General features: G+C 40.6%; 1 non-coding gene across 1 annotated transcript; it reads right to left on the bottom strand.

Moving 5' to 3' along the window:
* Positions 1-9,479: 9,479 nt before the first annotated feature.
* LOC119273810 lies at positions 9,480-9,586 on the bottom strand. Its single transcript, XR_005134992.1, has one exon. It is a non-coding gene; the product is annotated as a small nucleolar RNA R71 (small nucleolar RNA).
* Between the last annotated feature and the right edge of the window lie 846 nt (positions 9,587-10,432).

A 10,432-nucleotide genomic window follows, 5' to 3' on the forward strand; every position in this document is an offset into this window, starting at 1 on the left:
ACGAGGGGGCTGGGGGCTTCTAGGAGCCGCGTGCTATTGCCTGCATCTTGGGCGGAGCTCAAGCCCCAGCCTCACAGTGTATCTTCAAGCAGTTTGCTCACGAGGTGAACATGGTCCTCCCCAAGCTCGAGGCCACACGCCCGCTCAGGTGGTCCAAGTGCGTTATTACCTTCAGCTCAGCAGATCAGCTCAAGTGGGCGGCCACTGCAGGCGCTCTCCCAATGCTTTGTTCACTGATACGTCCATTTTGCATCATGCTTTTATATCAATATTTATTGCATTATCAACTATTATTACACATTATGTCACAATACTTATGCCTATTCTCTCTTATTTTACAAGGTTTACATAAAGAGGGAGAATGCCGGCAGCTGGTCTTCTGGGCTGGAAAAGGAGCGAATATTAGCGACCTATTCTGCACTGCTCCAAAAGTCCTGAAATTTCATGGAAGTTATTTTCAGAATATATAATAAATAATGAGTGCAAGAAGTTCCAGAGGGGGCCACATCCTTCCCACGAGGGTGGGGGCGCCCCCCTACCTTGTGGGCCCCCTGGTGGCCCTCCGATGCCCATCTTCTGCTATATGGAGTCTTTAGATGAGGAAAAAATCATAAGCCATCTTTCCAGATAAGACTCCGCCGCCACGAGGAGTAACCTTGGCGGAACCAATCTAGGGCTCCGGCGGAACTGTTTTGCCGGGGAAACTTCCCTCCGCGAGGGGGAAATCATCGCCATCATCATCACCAATGATCCTCTCATCGGGAGGGGGTCAATCTCCATCAACATCTTCATCGGCACCATCTCCTCTCAAACCCTAGTTCATTTCTTGTATCCAATTCTTGACTCCAAGTCAGGGATTGGTACCTGTGGGTTGCTAGTAGTGTTAATTACTCCTTGTAGTTGATGCTAGTTGGTTTATTTGGTGGAACATCATATGTTCAGATCCTATATGCACATTAATACCCCTCTGATTATGAACATGAATATGCTTTGTGAGTAGTTACATTTGTTCCTGGGGACATGGGAGAAGTCTTGCTATTAGTAGTCATGTGAATTTGGTATTCGTTCGATATTTTGATAAGATGTATGTTGTCTCTCCTCTAGTGGTGCTATGTGAACGTCGACTACATGACACTTCACCATTATTTGGTCCTGGAGGAAGGCATTGGGAAGTAATAAGTAGATGATGGGTTGCTAGAGTGACAGAAGCTTAAACCCTAGTTTATGCGTTGCTTCGTAAGGGGCTGATTTGGATCCATATGTTTCATGCTATGGTTAGGTTTGCCTTAATACTTTTGTTGTAGTTGCGGATGCTTGCAATAGAGGTTAATCATAAGTGGGATACTTGTCCAAGTAAGGGCAGTACCCAAGCATTGGCCCACCCACATACCAAATTATCAAAGTACCGAACGCGAATCATATGAACGTGATGAAACCTAGATTGACGATATTCCCATGTGTCCGCGGGAGCGCTTTTCTCTATATAAGAGTTTGTCCAGGCTTGTCCTTTGCTACAAAAAGGATTGGGCCACCTTGCTGCACTTTATTTACTTTTGTTACTTGTTGCTCGTTACCAATTATCTTATCACAAAACTATCTGTTACCTATAATTTCAGTGCTTGTAGAGAATACCTTACTGAAAACCGCTTATCATTTCCTTTTGCTCCTCGTTGGGTTCGACACTCTTACTTGTCGAAAGGACTACGATAGATCCCCTATACTTGTGGGTCATCAAGACTCTTTTCTGGCGCCATTGCCGGTGAGTGAAGCGCCTTTGGTAGGTGGAATTTGGTAAGGAAAAACTTATATAGTGTGCTGAAATTTACTGTCACTTGTTACTATGGAAAGTAATCCTCTGAGGGGCTTGTTCAGGGTATCTTCACCTCGACCAGTAGAGCAAAGAGTTGCTCCTCAACCTACTGAAGCTACTAAAAATGAAAACAAAAATGAAAATGTCTACCTTGAAATTCCTTCGGGTATGATAGAAAAACTGCTAGCTAATCCTTTTGCAGGAGACGGAACAATGCATCCTGATGAGCACCTAATATATGTGGATGAAGTTTGTGGATTATTTAAGCTTGCAGGTGTGCCCGATGATGTTATTAAGAAGAAGGTATTCCCTTTATCTTTGTAGGGAGATGCATTGACATGGTATAGGCTATGTGATGATATGGGATCATGGAACTACAAACGATTGAAATTGGAATTTCATCAGAAGTTTTATCCTATGCATCTTGTTCATCGTGATCGCAATTATATATATAATTTTTGGCCTCGCGAAGGAGAAAGCATCGCTCAAGCTTGGGGGAGTCTTAAATCAATGTTATATTCATGCCCCAATCATGAGCTCTCAAGAGAAATAATTATTCAAAATTTATATGCTCAGCTTTCTGATAGCTATCGCAGCATGCTCAATACTTCTTGTGCGGGCTCTTTTATGATGAAGACTATTGAATTCAAATGGGATTTATTGGAAAGAATTAAAAGCAACTCTGAAGATTGGGACCTCGACGAAGGTAAGGAGTTAGATATGACACCTAAGTTTGATTGTGTTAAATATTTTATGGATACCGATGTTTTCCGTAAATTTAGCACTAAATATGGACTTGACTCTGAAATAGTAGCTTCTTTCTGTGAATCTTTTGCTACTCATGTTGATCTCCCTAGGGAGAAGTGGTTTAAATATCATCCTCTCATTGAAGTAAAAGTAGCTGCACCTATTAAAGTTGAAGAAAAGACTGTCACTTATAATGATCCTATTGTTCCTACTGCTTATGTTGAGAAACCACCTTTTCCTGTTAGGATAAAAGATCATGCTAAAGCTTCAACTGTGGTTCGTAAAAGCAATATTAGAACCTATACACCTCCTGAGCAAATTAAAGTTGAACCTAATATTGCTATTGTTAAAGATCTCTTGTCTGATAATATTGATGGGCATGTTATTCATTTCCGTGATGAGACTGCTAGAATTGCTAAACCTTGTGCTAAAGATAAATCTAGATCTTTGGTAGGCATGCATGTTATTTCTGTTAAAATAGGAGATCATTGTTATCATGGCTTATGTGATATGGTTGCCAGTGCTAGTGCTATACCTCATGACTTATACAAAGAAATTATGCATGATATTGCACCTGCTGAGATAGAAGATATTGATGTCACAATTAAACTTGCCAATAGAGATACTATTTCACCAATTGGAATTGTGAGAGATGTTGAAGTCTTGTGTGGGAAAACTAAATATCCTGCTGATTTTCTTGTTCTTGGTTCCCCACAAGATAGCTTTTGTCCCATTATATTTGGTAGACCCTTCTTGAACACAGTTAATGCTAAGATAGATTGCGAAAAGGATGTTGTTACTATTGGTTTAGGTGATATGTCTCATGAATTTAATTTCTCTAAATTTTGTAGACAACACCGTGAAGAGGAATTTCCTAGTAAAGATGAAATTATTGGTCTTGCTTCTATTGCCGTACCTCCTAGTGATCCTTTAGAACAATATCTGTTAGACCATGATAATGATATGTTTATGAATGAAAGAAGGGAAATAGATGAAGTATTCTTTAAACAGGAACCCGTCCTGAAACACAATTTGCATGTCGAAATCGTACGGGATCCTCCTCCACCCAAGGGTGATCCCGTGTTTGAGCTCAAACCGTTACCTGATACTCTTAAATATGCTTATCTTGATGAGAAAAAGATATATCCTATTATTATTAGTGCTAACCTTTCAGAGCATGAAGAAGAGAGATTGTTGAAAACTCTGAAGAAGCACCATGCTGCTATTGGATATACTCTCGATGATCTTAAGGGCATTAGTCCCACACTAGGTCAACACAAAATAAATTTCGAGAAAGATGCCAAACCAGTTCGTGATCACCAACTACGGCTGAATCCTAAGATGAAAGAAGTGGTAAGAAAGGAAATACTAAAGCTCCTTGAGGCAGGTATAATTTATCCCATTACTGATAGTAAGTGGGTAAGTCATGTCCATTGGGTACCTAAAAAGGGAGGTATTACTATCGTTCCTAATGATAAAGATGAATTGATTCCGCAAAGAATTATTCCAGGTTATAGGATGGTAATTGATTTCCGCAAATTAAATAAGGCTACTAAAAAAGATCATTACCCCTTACCTTTTATTGATCAAATGCTAGAAAGATTATCCAAACATACAAATTTTTGCTTTCTAGATGGTTATTCTGGTTTCTCTCAAATACCTGTGTCAGCTGATGATCAATCTAAGACCACTTTTACTTGCCTGTTCGGTACTTTTGCTTATAGACATATGCCTTTTGGTTTATGTAATGCACCTACTACCTTCCAAAGATGCATGATGGCTATATTCTCTGACTTCTGTGAAAAGATTTGTGAGGTTTACATGGACGATTTCTCCGTCTATGGATCCTCTTTTGAAGATTGCTTAAGCAACCTTGATCGAGTTTTGCAGAGATGTGAAGAAACTAACCTTGTCTCGAATTGGGAGAAGTGCCACTTTATGGTTAATGAAGGTATTGTCTTGGGGCATAAAGTTTGTGAAAGAGGTATTGAAGTTGATAAAGCTAAGGTTGATGCCATTGAAAAGATGCCATGTCCCAAGGACATCGAAGGTATAAGAAGTTTCCTTGGTCACGCCGGTTTTTATAGGAGGTTCATTAAGGACTTCTCCAAAATATCTCGGCCTCTAACTAATTTATTACAAAAAGATATACCATTTGTTTTTGATGATGATTGCGTACAAGCATTTGAAATACTTAAGAAAGCATTGATCTCTGCACCTATTGTTCAGCCACCTGATTGGAATTTACCCTTTGAAATTATGTGTGATGCCCGTGATTATGCTGTAGGTGATGTTCTAGGACAAAGAGTTGATAAGAAATTAAATGTTATTCAATATGCTAGTAAAACTCTAGACAATGCCCAGAGAAATTATGCTACAACTGAAAAAGAATTCTTAGCAGTTGTATTTGCTTGTGATAAGTTCAGACCTTATATTGTTGATTCTAAAGTAACTATTCACACAGATCATGCTGCTATTAAATATCTTATGGAAAAGAAAGATTCTAAACCTAGACTTATTAGATGGGTTCTCTTGCTACAAGAATTTGATTTGCATATTATTGATAGAAAGGGAGCTGAGAACCCCGTTGCAGACAACTTGTCTAGGCTAGAGAATGTTCTTGATGACCCACTACCTATTGACGATAGCTTTCCTAATGAACAATTAAATGTCATAAATGCTTCTCATACTGCTCCATGGTATGCTGATTATGCTAATTACATTGTTGCTAAATTTATACCACCTAGTTTCACATACTAGCAAAAGAAAAGTTCTTCTATGATTTGAGACATTACTTTTGGGATGACCCACATATTTATAAAAAAGGAGTAGATGGTGTTATTAGACGTTGTGTACCTGAGCATGAACAGGAACAGATCATATGCAAGTGTCACTCTGAAGCTTATGGAGGACACCACGCTGGAGATAGAACTGCACATAAGGTATTGCAATCCGGTTTTTATTGGCCTACTCTCTTCAAGGATGCCCGTAAGTTTGTTGTATCTTGTGATGAATGTCAAAGAATTGGTAATATTAGTAGATGTCAAGAAATACCTATGAATTATTCACTTGTTATTGAACCATTTGATGTTTGGGGCTTTGAATATATGGGACATTTTCCTTCCTCTAATGGGTATACACATATTTTAGTTGCTGTTGATTATGTTACTAAGTGGGTAGAAGCTATTCCAACTAGTAGTGCTGATCATGACACCTCTATTAAGATGCTTAAAGAAGTTATTTTTCCAAGGTTTGGAGTCCCTCGATACTTAATGACTGATGGTGGTTCACATTTTATTCATGGTGCTTTTCGTAAAATGCTTGCTAAATATGATGTTAATAATAGAATCGCATCTCCTTATCACCACAGTCTAGTGGTCAGGTAGAATTGAGTAATATAGAACTTAAATTAATTTTACAAAAGACTATTAATAGATCTAGAAAGAATTGGTCCAAGAAACATCATGATGCTTTATGGGCCTATAGAACTGCATATAAAAATCCTATGGGTATGTCTCCGTATAAAATGGTTTATGGAAAAGCATGTCACTTACCTCTCGAACTAGAACATAAGGCTTATTGGGCTATTAAAGAGCTCAATTATGATTTCAATCTTGCTGGTGAGAAGAGGTTATTTGATATTAGCTCACTCGATGAATGGAGAACCCAAGCCTATGAGAATGCCAAATTATTTATAGAAAAAATTAAAAGATGGCATGACAAAAGAATACAAAAGCGTGAGTTTAATGTAGGTGATTATGTATTGCTATACAACTCTCGTTTAAGATTTTTTGCAGGAAAACTTCTCTCTAAATGGGAAGGTCCTTACGTTATCGAGGAGGTCTATTGTTCCGGTGCCATAAAAATCAACAATTTCGAAGACACAAATCCGAAGGTGGTGAATGGTCAAAGAATTAAACATTATATCTGAGGTAATCCTATAAATGTTGAAACCAATGTTATTGAAACCGTAACCCCGGAGGAATACATAAGCGACACTTTCCAGAACGTTTCAGACTCCGAAAAGGAATAGGTATGTGGTACGGTAAGTAAACCGACTCCAAAACAGTTCTAATGGCAATTTTCATCCATTTTGGAATATTTAGAAAAATAGAAAAATAAGAAGTAGTCCGTGAAGGATAGGAGGGCTCCATGAGGGTGGAGGGCGCGCCCTACCCCCCTGGGCGCGCCCCCTACCTCGTGGGCACCTCGTGGGCACCTCGTGTGCTCGCCGGACTCCGTTTTCTTACATGACACGTATTTTGGTTAGTAAAAATTCATTATATAATCTCTCGAAGGTTTTGACCACCGTATCACGCAAAAATCTCCTATCTTTGTTTCAAGCTATTTTTCTGACAGATCCAGGTCGTCATGTCATCTTCAAGTGCCCCCAAGGACTAGTTCTTCGAGAAGGTCATCAACCCCTACCTCGCGGAAGTGCTGCAACACCCTCAAACCATTTAGATGCGTGAGGGGTTGTTGCACATCCACGATGTTGACGGACAAAGGAAGACCGGCAGCACGGAATCAAGGCTCGAAGCATTGGATTAAGAAGTTTTCAAGTGTCAGGAGATGGTGGAGCGTGGACTCGATTCCAATCACATTATGATCACGGAGTTCACCAATAACCACAAGCTGGACTTCAAGGACATTGGGGAGGCCATCTTCAAGCTTCATGAGAAAATCGAGCACCTCCAAGCCCAGATCTATGACCTGCAAAATAAAAACGGTGAGTATGAATATAGATTCAAGAGGATGAGTTTGGCTGCAGATTTGAGGTTTCAGGAGACTCTATCATCCTTCTATGATGGTGAGCCTATGCCTTGGAAGAAGGATGACAAGCCTGATAGCACATTCGTTCATATAGTATTTCAAGCGTTTTTGCATAACAAATCAAACTTATGACCAAAGTTTTTACTTATAAAGTATTCATTCTAATAGAAATATCCCTATTATGATATTTTTACAACATTTATTCATATCTTGCAGGACTGGTGCGTTTAGGCACCCAAACTTCATCAAAAGTATTTACTACCTTCAAGCTGGGGATCATCTTGTGCGAAAAGATAGAACTAGAAGGGGCGAGCTGAAAAGAACCAGGGACTTACGCACCTAGTCAGACAGAGAAGAGCAGATGTCTGTTTGTGAGCGTGAGAAGGGGGTGGTCTGGCGCGACCGGCAAGACGCATGTCTGATCCCACGCGCGAGGCCACGAGAAAGCAGAGGGGTAGAGGGGGTCGAAGGAAAGAAAACCACTAGGGTTGACTGCCTTTTTCTCCCCTTCTCCTCGCTGCCCTCCAGGAGACTGGCCCACCACTAGATCGAACCAGGGAAGAAAAGGGGGATCGAGGGAAGGGAGAAGAAGAGGAGATCAGAGGCCGCTCCACCTTGCTGCCGCCCCTTACCGCCGACCTGTTGCCGCCCCTGATTGCCGACCTGCTGCTCTCCCCTCTAACGACAATGCCGACCTGCTGCTCTCCAACCCTGACGCTCGCTGCTGTTTGTCTCCAACTTCGATGATCGCTGCCGCTACATCTCCTCGACACCAAGAGCGGGATGCCGGACTCCTGGTGGTGCTCTGCTCCGGGTGGTCGGCTGACCTCCCGCGAAGGCCGCCACGACTCCTTCCCAAGGCCGGGTTCTCTGCTGCTGATCTTCACCGAGTCTTCTTTACCTTGCTGCAGCTCTACCCCAAGGATCCTCTGCTGCTACTCTTCTTCGACTGAACTTCTACAGCTTCAAATCGAATATCATCAAGACCCGTAGGCTCTGAACCTCTCTTTTCTCTTGTTCTAGTTCTCTGAATATATGCACTGTTGGATCTGAAAATTACTCTGTTACATGTGTACCCTTGCTGAAATCTCATGTATTCCTGCTGAATTATTGTGACACTTGTTGGATATCAAGTTAGTAGTTATTCTCCTGTGAGGTGTTGTCACTTTAATTGGTTGCATAAGTTGTGTGTGATGTCTGAACCATCTTCCATGTGCTAGTTTACTTGTCTGTATGATTGCAAGAAAACCACTAAAAAAGAGACAGTCCTTTTTCTGAATCCTTTACCTTTACTGCATATTATTTTGTTTTACCTAGCTCTAGTAGCTGCTTGTTGTCACTACAGTTTGATTCATCTGTTCTGTGGTTCTGAATGTTTCAAATGTGTGCTTTGAAGTTCTAGATCCTTGTGGAGAACACGACATATGTAGTTTGGGCGCAGAAACCCTGCTATATTACACTTGATCATTTTGGCGCCGTTACCGGGGATCTAAATTTCTTTAGCACATTAGTAGAAGCAGATCAGAATTTATTTTAGGTCGATTATGTAGTATTTCTGGCAACTAACCATTTCCTAACATTGGCTGCAGTTTTGAGAGAAACTAGCATGTGTCAATTTCAGGAACTTTACAGGAAATTGTCTTATGCTTCAACCTGAATATTCACTAGAGCCATTTGATCTAGAAATTGAAAGGACTTTATTGAGAAGAAGAAGAGAGAATCAAACACGGTTTCAAGTTGCCAAAACTTTGCAAGATCAAGAAGAAAAAAGATGCCTGATCCAGTACCTTTGCTCAGGGACTTGTGGATCCCAAGAGATCATGGGATACCAGGAGAAATGGTGCAACCAATTATTCAGGAGAACAATTTTGGATTCAAGCCTGCTCTGATTAACATGGTACAATAGTCCAGATTTGGTGGAACAGCTTTAGAAGACCCACATGAGCATATAAGGACTTTCTTGGAGTATTGTAGCACCCTCAAGCAAAATGGAGTTTCACCGAGTGCTATCAGATTATCACTATTCCCATTTTCCTTGAGAGATGGAGCAAGAGTATGGCTTCACTCGTTGCCTGAACATCTGAAAGATACTTGGGAGACTTTATTGCAGAAATTTCTTGAGAGATACTTTCCACCCACAAAAGCTGCCGAATACAGGAACAAGTTAACAAGGTTTACTCAATATGATGGAGAAAGTTTGTATGACGCATGGCAAAGGTTCAACTCTTTAATCAGAATGTGTCCTCATCATGGTTTATAAAGATGGCTGGTGTTACAAACCTTTTACAAAGGACTGTCCACTCAGACCAGGGCTTTTGTCGATTCTGCTGTTGGAGGAGGAATCATGAACAAAACCCTTGATGAAGCACTTGCATTGATTGAAAGTATGGCATCTCATCATTTCCAATGGTCAAGTGAAAGAGCAATGGCACCACCACATCCTGGTGTGTATAATGTGTCTGCAAATGATAGCATGGTGGCTCAGATTGACATCTTGAACAAGAAGATGGATAGTATCATGTCAAATTGCATCGGTACATCTGTAGATTTAGTAAGTGTGCCTCAAATGTGTGATGTATGTGGCCAAGTAGGTCATCCTTCAACAGAATGTACCTTTTATTCAGCAATTGGATCATCAGTTTCAGAAGTAAGTTATGACCAAGGTCAAGGTCCATTCTCAAACAGCTATAATCCTTCTTGGAGGAACCACCCAAACTTGTCGTACAAGAACAATCAGTCATATGCAAGTGGATCGACAGTACAAGGAAATCGACCACCAAATCATCCAAGTCAATTTCAAGTGCCGAGGCAGAATGAACAACAAAATGTTCAGTCAAATGGAATGGAGGAAATCATGAAGATGCAGTTGGAATTAATGAACAAGATGACAAATGAAGTTAATGGCTTAAAAGATTCTGTTAAGATGCTTGTGAGCAAAATGGATAGTATGGTGGGAGAAAATGAAGCAAGGCTGCCTGCTCAACCAATTCCAAACCCGAAAGCTCACTATGGGGCAATATGTTCAGTTGATGCAGTGACTACAAGGAGTGGAGTTATGACAAGACCATTACTTCCTATTCCAAAGGCATATGTGCCTCCTGC

Source organism: Triticum dicoccoides, chromosome 3A, assembly GCF_002162155.2.
Source record: "Triticum dicoccoides isolate Atlit2015 ecotype Zavitan chromosome 3A, WEW_v2.0, whole genome shotgun sequence".
NCBI lineage: Eukaryota > Viridiplantae > Streptophyta > Magnoliopsida > Poales > Poaceae > Triticum > Triticum dicoccoides.